Below are 16,077 nucleotides of genomic sequence, written 5' to 3'. Positions count from 1 at the left end.
TGGGTGGTATTTAAATGCCCTAGGTCGTCTAAGTCCGAAAATACTCCAAAAAATGCGCTTTTAGTGAAAAATCGGAAAAACTGGGCGGAACTCGGCGTCTCGCGCGGCCAGCTCGCGCGGCCTTATGGCCAGCCCGCGCGACCTCGTGCGGTCTCCTCGCACGGCCGCGCGCCCAGCCCGCGCGGTGCTCCAGCAACTCCTGCTTTGTCGCGCGGCCGTGGCATGCGGCCGCATGCCCGGACCGCGCGACCTCCAGCGCACGCACTCCGACCCGCGAACTTCCCGACACTTGTTCTTGCTCGTCCGGTGCCCGATTTAAGCCCCGTTTGCGCCTATGGACTCGTCTCTTCACATACTTCATCCAAAACTTCACAATTTGAGTCCAAAACCTATAAAAACAACACGAGCACAGACGAGTAGTGTATTCCACAAAATTATGCAATTTAAACCATAGACAACTCAACAACTCAACAAGAAACGCCCAAAACGCTAAAGAATAACGCGATAAAAGAGTAAAAATGCAGGTAAATCAGGGGCGAGCTATAATAGATGTGCCGAATGGAAGCGTTATCTTTCACGCAGCTGATGCGCATGAGTCCTCTGTCTCTATTCGTGTTAAGCGGTCTGTCACGCCTGCTGCGTTTGATGTTCATTGAGGCCTTGAGGTATCGTCGAGCTCTAGACATTAAATTAAGAACTTGTTGGGAGGTAACCCAACTGTTTTTCTTTGTTTTGTTTTTCGTTTTTTTAGTTTTGTTTTATTTCTTTTTGTTTTGTTGTTTTGTTTGGGGTTTTAGTGCAGTGTTGAGCTTGGAAGATGCGGACACTCGCGCCTTGTTCATACCATCACCACCGTGGAGCATATTTTTCTGTGAGTAGTGACACACATATCATCATCCCTCCAAACTTATTTTCGAACTTATGTTCTGTAATAAGTTTGGGGGAGGGGGGTGAGAGTAGATATGTGTATCACTTTTATCTTTATGTTAGCTTTATTGTTTTATCCTGCTTGGTTGGTGATGTGTGTTGTTTGTTTTTGAGTTGATTATTGCTCCATTAGATTTCTGGTGAGATGCCAATGATGATTTCTGTGAAAAAAAAAATTGGAGTTTGATTTTCTTTGATGATTTAATCATAATTGGAACTAATTTGCATAATTCTAGAGTGATTTTAACCTTGACTTTTGGACGTTGAATAAACCTGTTAGATTTTGAGCTATAACTGTTTATCATACACAGTTTATTCTTTGTTGTGAGTTTTGTCATGCATGTGGTGATCTTCTAGAACTTGCCATGGTTTCTGTGTTGAGGTTGCTGTTGTGCCCAGGATTAGGAGATGATTTTAGGCCATCTTTTGTTAGCCACATTATTATCCCAAACACTGTCCTTAATGAAAAAATTATCCTTTGTTATCCACTTTGAGCCTAATTGGCTTTTATTCTTTAGTCGGATGATAGGGGGTGATGTAGTATATGTGGATCTTTGTGTGGTGAATATCATAGTGGATCATGAAAAAGAAGGGATGATATTGTGCTACTATTTACTCTTACAAGCTCTAGAAAGTTGTGATGAAAAAAAAAATTGTTGAGAAAAAAAAAGAGAAAAGAAGAAAAAAAAAGAAGAAAAATAGAAAAAGGAGAAGAGAAAAAGTGTGAAGTCGAGTGTTTATTGAGAAATTTGTTTGAAAATCGACTTTGTGTGTTGGAAATAAATGGAGAGCATAAAAGAGTGTTTAGTTCTGTTTTGTGATTATTAAATCCCTTGACTTGTGTTGATTATGGTGATATAGTTGGGTGGAAGATGAAATTTATTCTATACTTGTTTTGCAAAGTCATAAGGTTGGTGTTCTTGATCTATTTGAGTCACTTAGCCTATATTTCCCTACCTTAACCAATGTCCCTACATTATAACCCGAAGAAAAAGACCTTTTTGATCTTAGTCCTGGCACACTATTAGTGATGGAGATTGTAGACGATTGGCAAGCCTATGGTAAGTGATCTATATTGCATTGAATTCAATGAGAGCATACACGTCCTATATTTTCCATCAAATTGAGAGTTGAGTGATACACATACCTTGTGAGATTCAATTGTTTGGAATGTCAAGGTTGATTTTGCTATAGGTTGTGTTTATTGGTGAATTTTGTGCTTAATTATTGAGGATTTGATAATTCCATTATCCTTTATTTTTCGGAGGCATCGATGAGCTAGAATTCTATCCATTCGTGTTATTGATTGTGTTCTGACTCAACCCAAAACACCTAAGGGATTGACTCGCAATCGTACGAGGTCGTCCTAGTGTAATAAGCTAACCCAAGTCGTCTCTCAAGGAAGGCTAAGCAGGGCTCTGATCATGCTACGCACAGAAAACGGAAAGGAAACCTAAACACTCTAATCGGGTAGTTGGGTCTGGCACTATCTCACTCTCTAATCACCAAGACATAAATGAAAGAAAGCAATAAACATTAACTAAGCAGTAGATATGTAACAACGGAGAATGTAGAGATTAAACATTACGCCTATCAACTAGGGTTTTACTCTAGCACTCTAAACCGAACGATCATAAACTCATAATCAACGATTAATAACTACCTAGGCATGAAAACGAAATCAAGCATCAAATTAACATTCAAACCAAATTCTAATTGTTCCTTAGAAAGATTCCTCAACAAACAATCAAGAGCATTCATCAACGATAACAAAGAACAAAACGAATACTTAAATCATAAACAATCATCCACATCATAGAAGGTATTCTAGAACTATCAATCATCAAGAGCATAAACAATTACTGAGGTAAACCAAAGGATTCAAATAAACTAAAGAGAATCAAGTGAGTTCTTACAAAAGCATATGATCCAAGTGAACTTAATCCAATGGAATGTAAATTGCAATCAACGATAATCCAATGAATCCGAGAGTGAATGTTGATGTTTTGAATCTCTAAAAACCAAGAAAAAATGGTGGAAATCGCCCTAGAGGCTGCTGTGTTCGAGAATGGGGTGAAAAACCCTAAAATTCGTCTTTTAAACGGAAAAAACTCGCCCAGGGACGGCGGCCGCCGTTCCACGGCGGCGCCGTGTATGCCCTTCGCAGACTGCAATGCGCAGCGTTTTTGTTTTGGTCCGTTCTCCCTCGTTTCAAGTCGGATTTTAGATCCGTTTTCGCCTACGAACTCGTATCGAGACGAACTTCGATTCTTCTGCAGACCAATATACTAAATTCTGACTTTAATTTTGTTCACATATAAATCAATGTGAGCACAAAATCCTGAGACAACAAAATTAGCACAAAAGCTCAAACCATTCAACTCTTAAGTGAAAGAGACCAAAATAAAAGTCAATATAACACGTAAACACCCAGAGATTCATCACAAAATAGGGCTAAACATGTTCTTCTCATTATTCGAGGACGAACAATGGCTTAAGTTTGGGGGAGTTGATAACACTCATGTTTCCATGGTTTTTATTGTTCATATGATGTTAATTTTATAGGGAATTGAGTGTTTGATGATTGTTTTGTGCTTAAATTGCTTTATCTTGTGAAATATGGAGTTCGAATTTGGACTGTTGGTCTTAACAAAAGTTGTAGTTCGTCTCGATACGAGTACGTAGGCGCAAACGGTTCGCAAATCCGAATTCGGACGAGGAAGATATGGCCAAAACACGAAAGTTGCGCGCAGCAATAAATAGTGCCCGACGGGAATTTCTGAATTTTCGGGATTTTACGGGATTTTCGGATTTTATCAGTATTTTCGAGCTCTATACTGTATTTATCCCCTGTGCCTATAAATAGGTCTTCTTTTGACCTATTTAGGGTTCCCAACTTTATTTTTCAGTTCCCAACTTTTATATTTCAGTTTTCATAGCTTTAGAATTTATTGCTTTCCAGTTTTTACTGCTTGGATTGGATTTCTACAAGATTGAAGATTCAAGCTGCTACAATTGTTCTTATTCAGTTTTTATACATTTCAGGTTTTATAATTATGTTTATGTTTTATTTCATTATGTCTGGCTAGTTTCGTTTAGTTGATTCTAGGGTTTGTAAATAGTTGATTGAATTTATGTGATTTATTTGTTAATACCTTTGTGCCTTCCAGTTTATGATTCATAATTCCTGATGCTTGATTTCTTATGAATTATCTGATCAATAGTTTGCATGTTTAGCTATTCGATTTGAGACCTAGCGGAGATAACTGTTTAGCGGATTCAGGAATGTATGATATGATCTTAACCTTGAGACCTAGCGGAGATAGGTGGATCATAGGGAGCTATTCTTAGGAGCTATTGGGAGTTAGTAGATTTTCTTGAGACCTAGCGGAGATAGAGAATTTACTAATCTACGATCGTTGCTGCTCTAGCGAGAGTAATTGATTAATTAAGTGATCTCTCATCATAACTGGATTAAACTGGTACATATGATTAATAGATTTATTGCGTAGATTTAGTTAATGAATTTACTACCCTAAGATCAGTTGTCTTTAATATTTAATTTTTCTACGTGATTTGAATTATTGCTATTTGCGTTTTAGTTTAAGTCAGTCAATCTCTACTTTCTGTTGCCTGTCTACTGTTATAGTCTGTTTAGGAGATAGCTAGAGTTGTTTCGTTGTGTCAGTGTTGGATTTGTATACTGAAAGCAAGAATGTTTTATTCTTGTATACAATGTTTCCTAAGTTCACTATCTAATCTCCTATCTGATTGTGTTCATGATTGCTTATGTATGTTCTCTATCTCTATACAAGTAGATTATATGGTGTGTTGTAGATCACACAAGACCATATAATTGGATTAACCTTAAGAGATATAATATAATCACAGCCGAAATAACTCTAGGACAAGTTATTGGTTTAGGCTGCGGTATAGATGGAAGTAGTTTGTCTTGACTACTTATCTATACTGGTACGTCATACGTATTGATAGGACCACAATGAGATATATTCTTTTATCTGACTTAAGTGAAGAATTAGAGATCTTGGTGACTTATAAGATCTTAATACTAATAAGATGTCAGATATATATGTTGATTCGTTTATCACTTTGACTTACTATGAGCGAGAGTTATATAGTAACTTGAGTACTCTGTATCTTGGGTGATAGCGGTTAATATATGATATCTGATTATCTGTATTAGTACTCGTATCCGATATAGGATAATGACATCCCCTTAAGGAGCTCAATAATGTTTATTGCGCTAAACCCTGCAGGTTGATTAAGTTCAGGCGCAATAATAAGGTTTGAGTGGTACTGCTTAAGGATTACAGAAGAGATTGATTAATTAAGGCTGTCAGAGCTATAATTAATTAATGGATGTCGGAGATTTTAAATACGAGAATTTAATAAGTCTAAATACAAGCCCCGACTCATCACCGGCAATAAAGGGGTAAGTCAATATTGGTTCTCTAGTGGAATGAACTGATATTTATAAATTAATAATGGTCTGGGCTGACCAATTTATTTGAGGCCCATCTTTATCCCTTGTATCTGGTCCCTAGACTGGCCCAAAGTCTCCTAGCCCTAGTAGAAGAGAAAAACGCCTCCTACACTAATTCTGTGCCTACACGTATTTATTTTATTATAAATACAGCTGTCAGCTCTCAGGAAAACACACTGATAAAAATATTAGGGTTTTGGAGAGCTGTGGGGCGCAAGGAAACGTGTGGAGCTTTATTTCTTGGGACTTTCATAGAACGTTGTCCATCCAACGGTGAAAGCTGAGCGGGATACAGTTCAGAAGATAAGAGCTGGAGTCAGATTTTTCGCAGGAAATCAAGTTCTGGCAGTTTCGGGAGAACGGCCATAACGTCCTTCACAGAACTCTGATTCAAGCGAAACAGGCGGCCACGGAAAGCTCTCTCGAAGACTAAGAAGTCGTATTTCTGGATAGAATACGATTTGAGGACGATTGAGGCTTGAAACGAAAGCTTGAAACTGACTGATCTGTTCAGCTGCGAGTTTGACGAATTCTTCTGAATTTTTCAGGTATTTCTGAACTCCAACGTGCAGCAATTAAATTCATAGATGCATGTTAGGGATTAATCGTTGTATGATAAATTAATAATAATCCAAGAAACGATCATCGGGCAAACGGAGCATTAATTCAGTTTAATATTCCTTCAATTGGTATCAGAGCCCAGGATTAATTTCTTGGCTCTATTATTAATTTATGTACGATTAATAATATGAGTTATTTTTACTGCTGTTGTTCTTCGTGGTCTGTTGATTCGTGGGATACGTCGTTTTGACGTTGTAATCGTTTTTTCACCACGAGAAAATCTGTGGTTAGATTTGAATTTCATTTGTTTTGTTTTTCGGTTGTAATCTGTAATTGTGGAAAACGAGACGAAGACGACGACGATCAGACCGGATTAACGGAGGACGGGTTGGACGGCTGCGGACAAAGACTAAGGGCGAGGCGGGGGCTGCGCACGCCGAGGGATGCGCGCTGTGCGCTGCGCACCCGGTCGAGCGATGCTATGCCACCGCTGCTGCCGCTTCTGGTGTATGCCGTGGGCTGCCAAGGCTGCTGTCTACGCGCCGGGTCTGCCGGGTCTGCCGTGACCACGCGTCGAGGCTGCCAAGCTATGCTGCCGCTGCTCGCGCCGGGGAAGCTGCTGCTCGTGCCGAGGAGGAGCTGGACTCGGCTAGGGCGAGGGCTGTGCGTGCTGGGGCAGCGTGCGCGCGCGTGCCTGTGCGCTGCGTGCTGCGTGCCCAGCGCTGCACTGCACGGCCGTCTGCCCAGGCTGGGTCTGCCGCGCCGAGCTGCTGTTGCTCGCGTCGGAACTGCCGCGCCGGGGTCTGCTTGAACGGCGCCGTCCGAGCTGCTGCGTGGCAAGGTGGCGGCGGCTGCTAGGGTTTGCCAAACCCTAGCTGGCGTGAGTTCTTCAAACCCTAGGGGGCCCAAACCTTAATTCCCTACACGGACTTGATGGAGATGTTCGAGCCGAGTTCTACTTTTGTTTACAAAATGTAATAGTTTAGTGTTGGGATTCCACGAATGGGTCACGAAGAACTTTATTCTTTTAATTCTGTTCTTTGCATGTCGTGGTGTTTATCCCTTATGCTCTTTGCATGCTGTTTTTGTCTCTACTTGTTAATATGTGTTTATTAACTGCGCTTAGACAAGCATGCTAGGTTTATCGTTTTCTTAAGCATGTTTTAGAATTCTGTGAGCATGTTTTTACATGTTGCGTTCTAGATGATCATGTTTAGGATTATGTGTTGAGCATGATCAAACCTTTTGAAAGAAAAAAGACTAAGCTTATAATTTTATAGATGATTTAAAATTATTTAGATTTCCACAAGCGGCCTCTAGACAAAGTGATTTACAATGTGAGTAAACGTCCACACAACGTGGCTTACTTCATGTTTGTTCTTTCATAAGTTTGTCAGATGAGGTTTCTATAAAAATATTTGAATCCATTAAAGTAGTGGGAGTTATGCAGTAAACGTCCACACAACGTGGCTTACTCGTATAATTCTTCATGAGTACTTTAGAGGATGGATTTAAATAAGATAACTAAGAAATTAAATTGAATACGGCATGGTCCGAGTGAGTATGTCAAAATTCAAGAATTTAATTTCAAAGTTAAATTGTGGTTATTTCTAATTAATTTTATTCTTAAAATTTATAGACCTCCACATGCGGTCTCTAGGCAAAATGATTGACAATATGTGTAAACGTCCACCCAACGTGGCTTACTTCATATTTGTTCTTTCATAAGTTTGTCAGATGAGGTTTCTATAAAAGTATTTAAACCATTAAAGTAGTAGGAGTTATGCAATAAACGTCCACCCAACGTGGCTTAGTTGTGTAATTTTCACAAGTACTTTGGAGAATGGAATTAAATAAGATAACCAAGAAAATTAAATTGAAAGCGGCATGGTCCGAGTGAGTATGTCAATTTCGAGAATTTGATTTTTCAAGGTTAAAATGTGGTCATTGCTTAGATATCATATCAAGTACAATGTACAACTCCCAAAGGAGTCCCTTCTTGATGATGATATGGTCTAGTTAAGGTGACAACTATTAATTTCTTTTGTCAAAAGGTTAAGTTGACATGGAAATTAAATGACTAGGTGAATAGTCTGGTTGAGGAGTTCGTGTGTAAACGTCCACCCAACGTGGCTTACACATGGGATTCCTTGAGCCGTTGGAGGTTTCATTAATATTGTTTTATCAAAAGGTTACAATATTATTGTTACGAATTATGTGCTTTATGTTCATTACTTTCAGATATGTCTGTCTCTTACTGTTTATTTATTCTTGCACAAAGTCTTTTAACCGGTCCACATATATAAAATGGAAACGCAGTTTTGGATTTTTATCTTTATCACAAACTAAACACATTTTTTGTGTTGCCTACTACTCCACGTTCTTATGGTCCGAACAATGAGACAACTGATGGGAAAGAGGAACTGCATAAAAGGTGGCATGTGACGAATAATATGGCTATATGCTATATTATGAGTATAATGTCACAAACTTTGTAGCTCCAACATCAGGGCATGGACAATGCTATTAGCATCATGCTGAATCTCAAGAAAGTGTTCAGAGAGTCGGACTGAGCTGCTCATTTAAATTTGATGAGAGTAATCTTGTTATTTTTATGAGTGAGCACAGCTCAGTGCACGAGCATGTCATTCAATTTTTTGACGGACTTGACTTGCTCAGTGGGAGTATCGACGGTGAGGCAAAAGTCTATATTTTCCTGAACTCTCTTCCCAAGTCTTTTAATTAAGAACTTCTGCCTCAATGCTGTTATGAGCAAGAAAGATAATACTTCTTTTTGAGTTGTTGAATGCTCTAGTTACGGCTAAGGAAGTTGTGGGAAAGAGATGTGTAAGCACTTGTTATTGCCAAATGAGAGCCATCTTCTTCGTCGAATGACGGGAAGAAGAAGGGTCCAAGGGGCAAGAAGGACAAAGGAAATAGTGGGAGTAGTGGTGTGATAAGATTGAGTATTGGAAATTTCTTCTTTCAATACTCAAGGCAAAGGGTTAAGGTACTTCACTTGCTATAGTAACTGAGACATGTCAGCTCGTTTTCTACTCAGTTGTGAGTAGTGGATAACGAGAGAAACTGATAATGATTGTTACACCTTGCATGTTTTTATAAGCTGACAAGGAAGCTGAGAAGTGATGAGATGATTGTCTTCGTAGGCAACGTGACTAGAGTCGCAGTTGTTGCAATTGAAGACTTGTCTTTAAGTCTTAAAGACATAGTTTTTAGTTTTAGAGAGTTCCTTATCATGTTCCAAAATTTTGAATAGATGGATCTTATGTCATTTTTGATAGTGGTGTTTCTATCATAAGAAATGACAAAGTTGTCTATTCTGGTATTTTGAACATCTCTCTTCATACTATAATTTGTCTACAAAATACCTTTATATTGCATTTACATCATCGAACAAAAGAAAGAGAAAAGTTAAGGCTAATCTCTCATGAGGATCTTACACATATATTGATATCCTACAAATAGGTCACATCTATCTTAACAGGATCCAAAGGCTCGTGTCTAAATAAGTACATTGGATTCAATCCAGGTTGTACTATTTCGAACCTGCGAATCCTGTATAGAGGAAAAGATGCACTACAAAAAAAACGCTAATAGACAACGGACGGAACCCGTTGTCTATTAAAAAATCAACTGTTGTAAATGAGAGTATTGTCTATTGAGGGGCGGTCATAGACAACGGCTGGAAACCCGTTGTCTATTCTCTGATAGACAACGGTCGGAAAACCGTTGTCTATTCTCTAATAGACAACAGACGAAAAACCGTTGTCTATTCTCTGATAGACAACAATCAGTAAAACCGTTGTCTATTCTTTTGTCTATATTACAATTTTTATTTTGTATTTATATTTAAAATTTCCTATTTTTTCGATCTATATTTCATTAAATCTAAAAACATTATATAAAAAGCCAAAAATACATAAATTAATAATAAAAATTTATACATTAGTATCAAACATCATCATCCTACATCCATTAGTATCGAACATCATCATCCTATATTACATTGAAACATAAGTATAACTTTTTTGATCAAATCTTTTCGCAATACTATCTGGAGCTGTAGATCCTCTATGGGCAACTTTCTTAACCAGCTTCATGACAATACTATTATGAATATCTGCAAATTGAGAGGAAAAATTAGACAAAAATATTATATTCAAACATCTCAGTTGCTTCACCAAAAAATTTAAGAAACTTATAAGAGATGCTTATCAAAAATCTACACTGAAGATAACAGATAGCAATTTGTCAAGAATGTAGATAGCAACATGAAGTGACTTATCGTTGTACAAAACCACCCTTATCCCATAATTAGAATCCATTAGCTTATTGAACAAGTTCATGAAAGGTTACCTTGACTAAGCTGAACAACCACAAATTTGTCTATTCATAATTCTACAAATCAATTCTAGCTCAAGCTAGCCAACTAATCATCACACAAGATTCTAATCAACTCTGCAGTTCTTCATGATCTTACGTATCATAAACTAGCATAATTTACTCCAGGATTGATAAGCATTTTGTATTTTTTTTCTTCAACTTATAGTTACCTGATTGTTGCTGAATACATTCAGCATCAACGTCATCAAGGTTTACATCCTCATCCTGTTCACAATGAGGTGCCTTATAATCTTGAATTTTGCAAGTGCAATACTTGATAGGATCTGCACGTAAACCCAATAATAATTCTAACCACCTTTTTTGACACTCAAACATAGGCGACGGGTTTATTCCCTGCAACCAATGAAACTATTTTTCAAATTTAGTTATAATATAACTCTATTTAATGAACTAACTTTGTTTTCACTAATTAAGAAGGTGAATAGTCCCTCATAATACAATGAATATTTATTTAGTAACGGATATCAGAGACTCAATAATATATATCCACACATATTGTACTATGTTCACTTCAGATATGAAACACGAAAGTTTAATGTATATATATCTATCAATCTTATAAACTAATTATGGCTTAACTTTAGAGTGTCTTGTGCAATTAACCTCTGGCTTTCATTTTCTGAATAGGTTAGGTGATCAACAAGTTGGCAGGAAAAAATGCATGGTTACCTCAGAAGTACTATAACCAAATTAGAATAACTCATATTCATGACTACTATAACCACAACAAGTTAATCAAATCACAAATTTAGAAAACATAGGAATCAATTCAATTCACAACGATAAATTCATGAAATTTTAAAGAAAACATTGCAACAATAAATTCATGAAAAAGATCGCAATATTGGTGATTCAAACGATCACCACTGCCTAATCCCATCATCAGATCAGCACATTTGCATTAGATCACGTTAATCTACCCAAAGTTGCAACTCAAATGCAAATGTAGACATTCCATGAGTGCTGATGCTACTCACAAAGCTATCAACTGTAGATCTTGAAGTAACACAGCAGCCAATAAACCTTAAACTGATGCAGTATCCACTCTCCTTCACTGCATCTTCACCATCATCTATTTTCTTCTTCCTCCCCTTGGATTTCAACCACCAAGCATTTTGACTACCAGAACAATATAGATTAAATTCAAGGAATATGGTTGTTAGTACTAACTGCTCATACTGACCTGCTCATACTGACCGCATAATGAAATTGGAATTCTTATCAAAATGATAATCAATCAGTCTGCCAAATAATCTAGAATATAGTCAGACCAATAGCAATTTTATTAAATACAATTCTACATACCAGCAATATGGTATTGGCTAAGGCTAACCTATCAATTTGTCAAATTAGGGCCATTCTACTATCCAAAGTCGAAGCCAGTGTATATGGATCATAGTTTACCTTTCTAATGTATCACTATGACTCCTTCCAAGGAATTAGTGAAGGATATTGATTCTAAGACTCATACCTGTGGAACTCAATGTAGCGAGTGAAACAATGCCGTGTTTGGTTGGTCGTCGGGAACCCAAAACCAGCAGGTGCGAAATTCAATCTGACAAAATCAATTCAAACACTAAAATTTTGCAAAAAGTCGAAAGACTACATCTCTATCACCAAATAGAAAATGGGGAGAAAAAGCGCAGATGTGAAACAATAAAGTTATTCTTATTAACCCTAAATAATAATCGAATTAAAAATCAATCAAGATGAAATTGTTCATCAGAAACATGGATTACTAATCGAGCAAGGATAGAGAGGTACAAACCCACCGTCGCCTGAAGTGGTGCCGCCTATAATCGATAGAGCCGCCGTGGAGTGGCGCCTAAAATTGCATCGCCGCTGTGCCTTAGCACCTGAACTTACGCCGCCGCCATGCCCTAGCGCCTGAACTCGAGCCGCCGCCGTGGAGTCACTGCCCTAGCGCCGGTGAGGATGGTTTTCCTAGCACCTTGTGAGGCGACGGTGGCTGGGGCTTCGACGCTGATGGGTGGCGTGGGGAAGGAGGCTGGGAACTTGGGCGAAAAGAATAGAACGAAATTACGACTTAGAAACTTCAACCACCCACTGAACGGCAGATCTGGCGCGGGCAACGGAGGATAGGGTCGGACGACGGTGGGTGGCGTGGGGCGACGGAGGCTGGAGCTTCGATGCTGATGGTGGCGTGGGGAAAGAAGGAAGTTGGGAACTTAGGCGAAAAAGAGAGAATGAAATTAGGGCTTAGAAATTAATTTTCAAAAAATTTAAGCAGACATTACACAACTTAAAAAAATTACGTTGTCTATTATGATAATAGACAACGGCTTACAGAAATGTGTTGTCTATTTCAGGCGGTCATAGACAACGAACCTAAAACTCGTTGTCTATTAGAGAATAGACAACGGGTTTTAGGACCGTTGTCTATGACCGCCTGAAATAGACAACGAGTATCTGTAGGCCGTTGTCTATTATCATAATAGACAACGGGTTTTGAGGCGCATTGTCTGAATTCTCGTTGATAGACAACGGTCATGCTATACACCGTTGTCTATCAACGTATAGACAACATTTTCCAAGCTTGTTGTCTATATTTTGTTGTCTATCAGCTAAATTCTTGTAGTGATGGAGACCAGGTCATTCATGGCAAAGGGGATAAAGGGCCAATAATGTGTTAGGAATGATCTTTTCTGATTCATTGTCAGTGTTTGGGATTCCAACCTAGTTTACTACACCGTGTAATCCCTATATAAAATGGTGTGGTGGAGAGAAGAAATAGGTCACTCTTGGAAAAATATGTTCGATGATGAGTTATGTATCTTTGCAATTAGTCCTAAAGAATCAGAAAGTGGTTATTAGCAATGACACACGATTCTTAGAAGTGGACTATGGGAGTAATCACTAATCCAAGTCAGATAGTGTGCTTCAAGAAATTGAAGACATTAGACAGGCGATTCCATCACCCAAGCCAAGTGTGCAAGAGTTTTGTACCACAAGACACTGCACGCACTGTTGACACACATGTGCCACCACAGATCCATTGTAGTGGGAGGGTTGTGGGACAACCCGATCGATTTATGTTCTTGGGAAGATCTTTAGATTCAGTCCCTGGTAGTGAATATAAGAGAATCGACCCAGATATCTACTTGGAATTAGTGGAAGACGAGAATGTAGATTCTTGGCATGCCTCAATGGAGCAATCCATTAAGAATATGGGTGTATACTAGAAAATCTTGCTACCAAGAGGCAGTAAAGCCTTAGGTTGTAAGTGAGTATACAAGATAATGACAGGCCCGAATGAGCAAGGTCGTAGCTTTCGAAGCTAGACTGGAGGTGAAAGGTTATGCCCAGTGTAAGGGTATAGGTTATGATGATATTTTCGCCAGTGCCATGCCCAGAATATTCGGACCATTTTTCCCATAGCAGCTCACTTAAACCATCGAGGTCTGGCAAATGGATGTCATATATATTACCTTGAAAAAGGTAAGGACAACCATGTGCAACAACCTGAAGGTTACGTGAGGGAGGGAGAGAAGCATCTCGTATCAATCGCTCTCGTGTCATCGGTGATGTGGTTTATCTTGCATTTTATGTAGATAATATCCTCCTAATTGGCGACAATATGGAGCTATTGTCAAGACATAAAGTAATGGTTATCCGAACAGTCTCAGATGAAAGACTAAGGAGGTACAGTATACGTCTCTGTGATCAAGGTTATAAGGGATCACTAGAAAAGGATGCTGGGCTTATCTCGAGTGTCTTACATTGATACTGTGAATGCTCGTTTTAGTATGAATACCGCCAAGAAAGGATTGCTACCTTTTAGATATGGCGTTCCTTTATCTGAAGACTATGTCTTAAGATGCCTGTTGAGGTTGAGGAAATGAAGGCAGTATTCTACGTTTCCGCAGTAGATAGCTTCATGTATGGATTACTACGTACGAGATCTTATATTTGCTATGCAGTTAGCATGGTTGTAAGATATCAGCATAGTCCTAGTTAAGGACACTGAACTGTGGTAAAGTATATTCTCAAGTCCATGACTAGAGAATAAGGATAGTTTACCAGTTAGACAGTTTAGTTCCCTTTTGGATTATACGATTTCGGATTTCCAGGCTGACCGGAACAAAGAATAATTACCTCGAGCTATGTGTTTTCCTTGGGAGGTAAAACCTTTTGGTTCGACCACTAACTCCAGGATCTAAGGGTGATTCCTAGTTTGCGTGAGAGCATCACCTTCGTGATACCTCAAGTGCAGTTGCAAACTCTAAGGAATCCAAGAACCACAAGGGGTCAAACACATGGAGCAGTACCAAGTTATACACCTTCGTTTATCACTTTGACTTACTATGAGCGAGAGTTATATAGTAACTTGAGTACTCTGTATCTTGGGTGATAGCGGTTAATATATGATATCTGATTATCTGTATTAGTACTCGTATCCGATATAGGATAATGACATCCCCTTAAGGAGCTCAATAGTGTTTATTGCGCTAAACCCTGCAGGTTGATTAAGTTCAGGCGCAATAATAAGGTTTGAGTGGTATAGCTTAAGGATTACAAAAGAGATTAATTAATTAAGGCTGTCAGAGCTATAATTAATTAATGGATGTCGGAGATTTTAAATACGAGGATTTAATAAGTCTAAATACAAGCTCCGACTCATCACCGGCAATAAAGGGATAAGTCAATATTGGTTCTCTAGTGGAATGAACTGATATTTATAAATTAATTATGGTCTGGGCTGACCATAGATAAATTAATTTATTTGAGGCCCATCTTTATTCCTTGTATCTGGTCCCTGGACTGGCCCAAAGTCTCCTAGCCCTAGAAGAAGAGAAAAACGCCTCCTACACTAATTTTGTGCCTACACGTATTTATTTTATTATAAATACAGCTGTCAGCTCTCACGAAAACACACTATTAAAAATATTAGGGTTTTGGAGAGCTGTGGGGCGCAGGGAAACGTGTGGAGCTTTATTTCTATCTTGGGACTTTATAGAACGTTGTCCATCCAACGGTGAAAGTTGAGCGGGATACAGTTCAGAAGATCAGAGCTGGAGTCAGATTTTTCGCAGGAAATCAAGTTCTGGCAGTTTCGGGAGAACTGCCATAACTTCCTCCACAGAACTCCGATTCAAGCGAAACAGGCGTCCACGGAAAGCTTTCTCGAAGACGAAGAAGTCGTATTTCTGGACAGAATACGATTTGAGGACGTTTGAGGCTTCAAACGAAAGCTTGAAGCTGACTGGTCTGTTCAGCTGCGAGTTTGACGAATTCTTCTGAATTCTTCAGGTATTTCTGAACTCCAACGTGCAGCAATTAAATTCATAGATGCATGTTAGGGATTAATCGTTGTATGATAAATTAATAATAATCCAAGAAACGATCATCGGACAAACGGAGCATTAATTCAGTTTAATATTCCTTTAGTCAGTCCATGTGGATACGATACTCGATTGCTGTTTATACTACGATTACACCGTGTTAGTTGCGGTATTTTTATTGCTAATAAAATATGAAGGAATATTAAACTGAATTAACGTTCCGCTTTGCCCGATGATCGTTTCTTGGTTATTATTAATTTATCATACAACGATTAATCCTAACATGCTCCTATGAATTTAACAGCTGCACGTTGGAGTTCAGAAATACCTGAATAATTCAGAAGAATTCGCAGATTC

The 16,077-nt window shown here is 38.6% G+C and overlaps 1 long non-coding RNA gene across 1 annotated transcript; it reads right to left on the bottom strand.

Moving 5' to 3' along the window:
• Positions 1-9,939: 9,939 nt before the first annotated feature.
• On the bottom strand, positions 9,940-11,164 carry LOC131019741 (uncharacterized). The gene is made up of 2 exons (XR_009100415.1): positions 10,567-11,164; positions 9,940-10,133 (listed from the first exon to the last, which is right to left on the bottom strand). It is a non-coding gene; the product is annotated as an uncharacterized LOC131019741 (long non-coding RNA).
• Positions 11,165-16,077: the final 4,913 nt, after the last annotated feature.

The sequence above is a fragment of the Salvia miltiorrhiza genome, chromosome 4 (assembly GCF_028751815.1).
Source record: "Salvia miltiorrhiza cultivar Shanhuang (shh) chromosome 4, IMPLAD_Smil_shh, whole genome shotgun sequence".
NCBI lineage: Eukaryota > Viridiplantae > Streptophyta > Magnoliopsida > Lamiales > Lamiaceae > Salvia > Salvia miltiorrhiza.
This window is presented reverse-complemented; position numbering and strand designations above follow the sequence as displayed.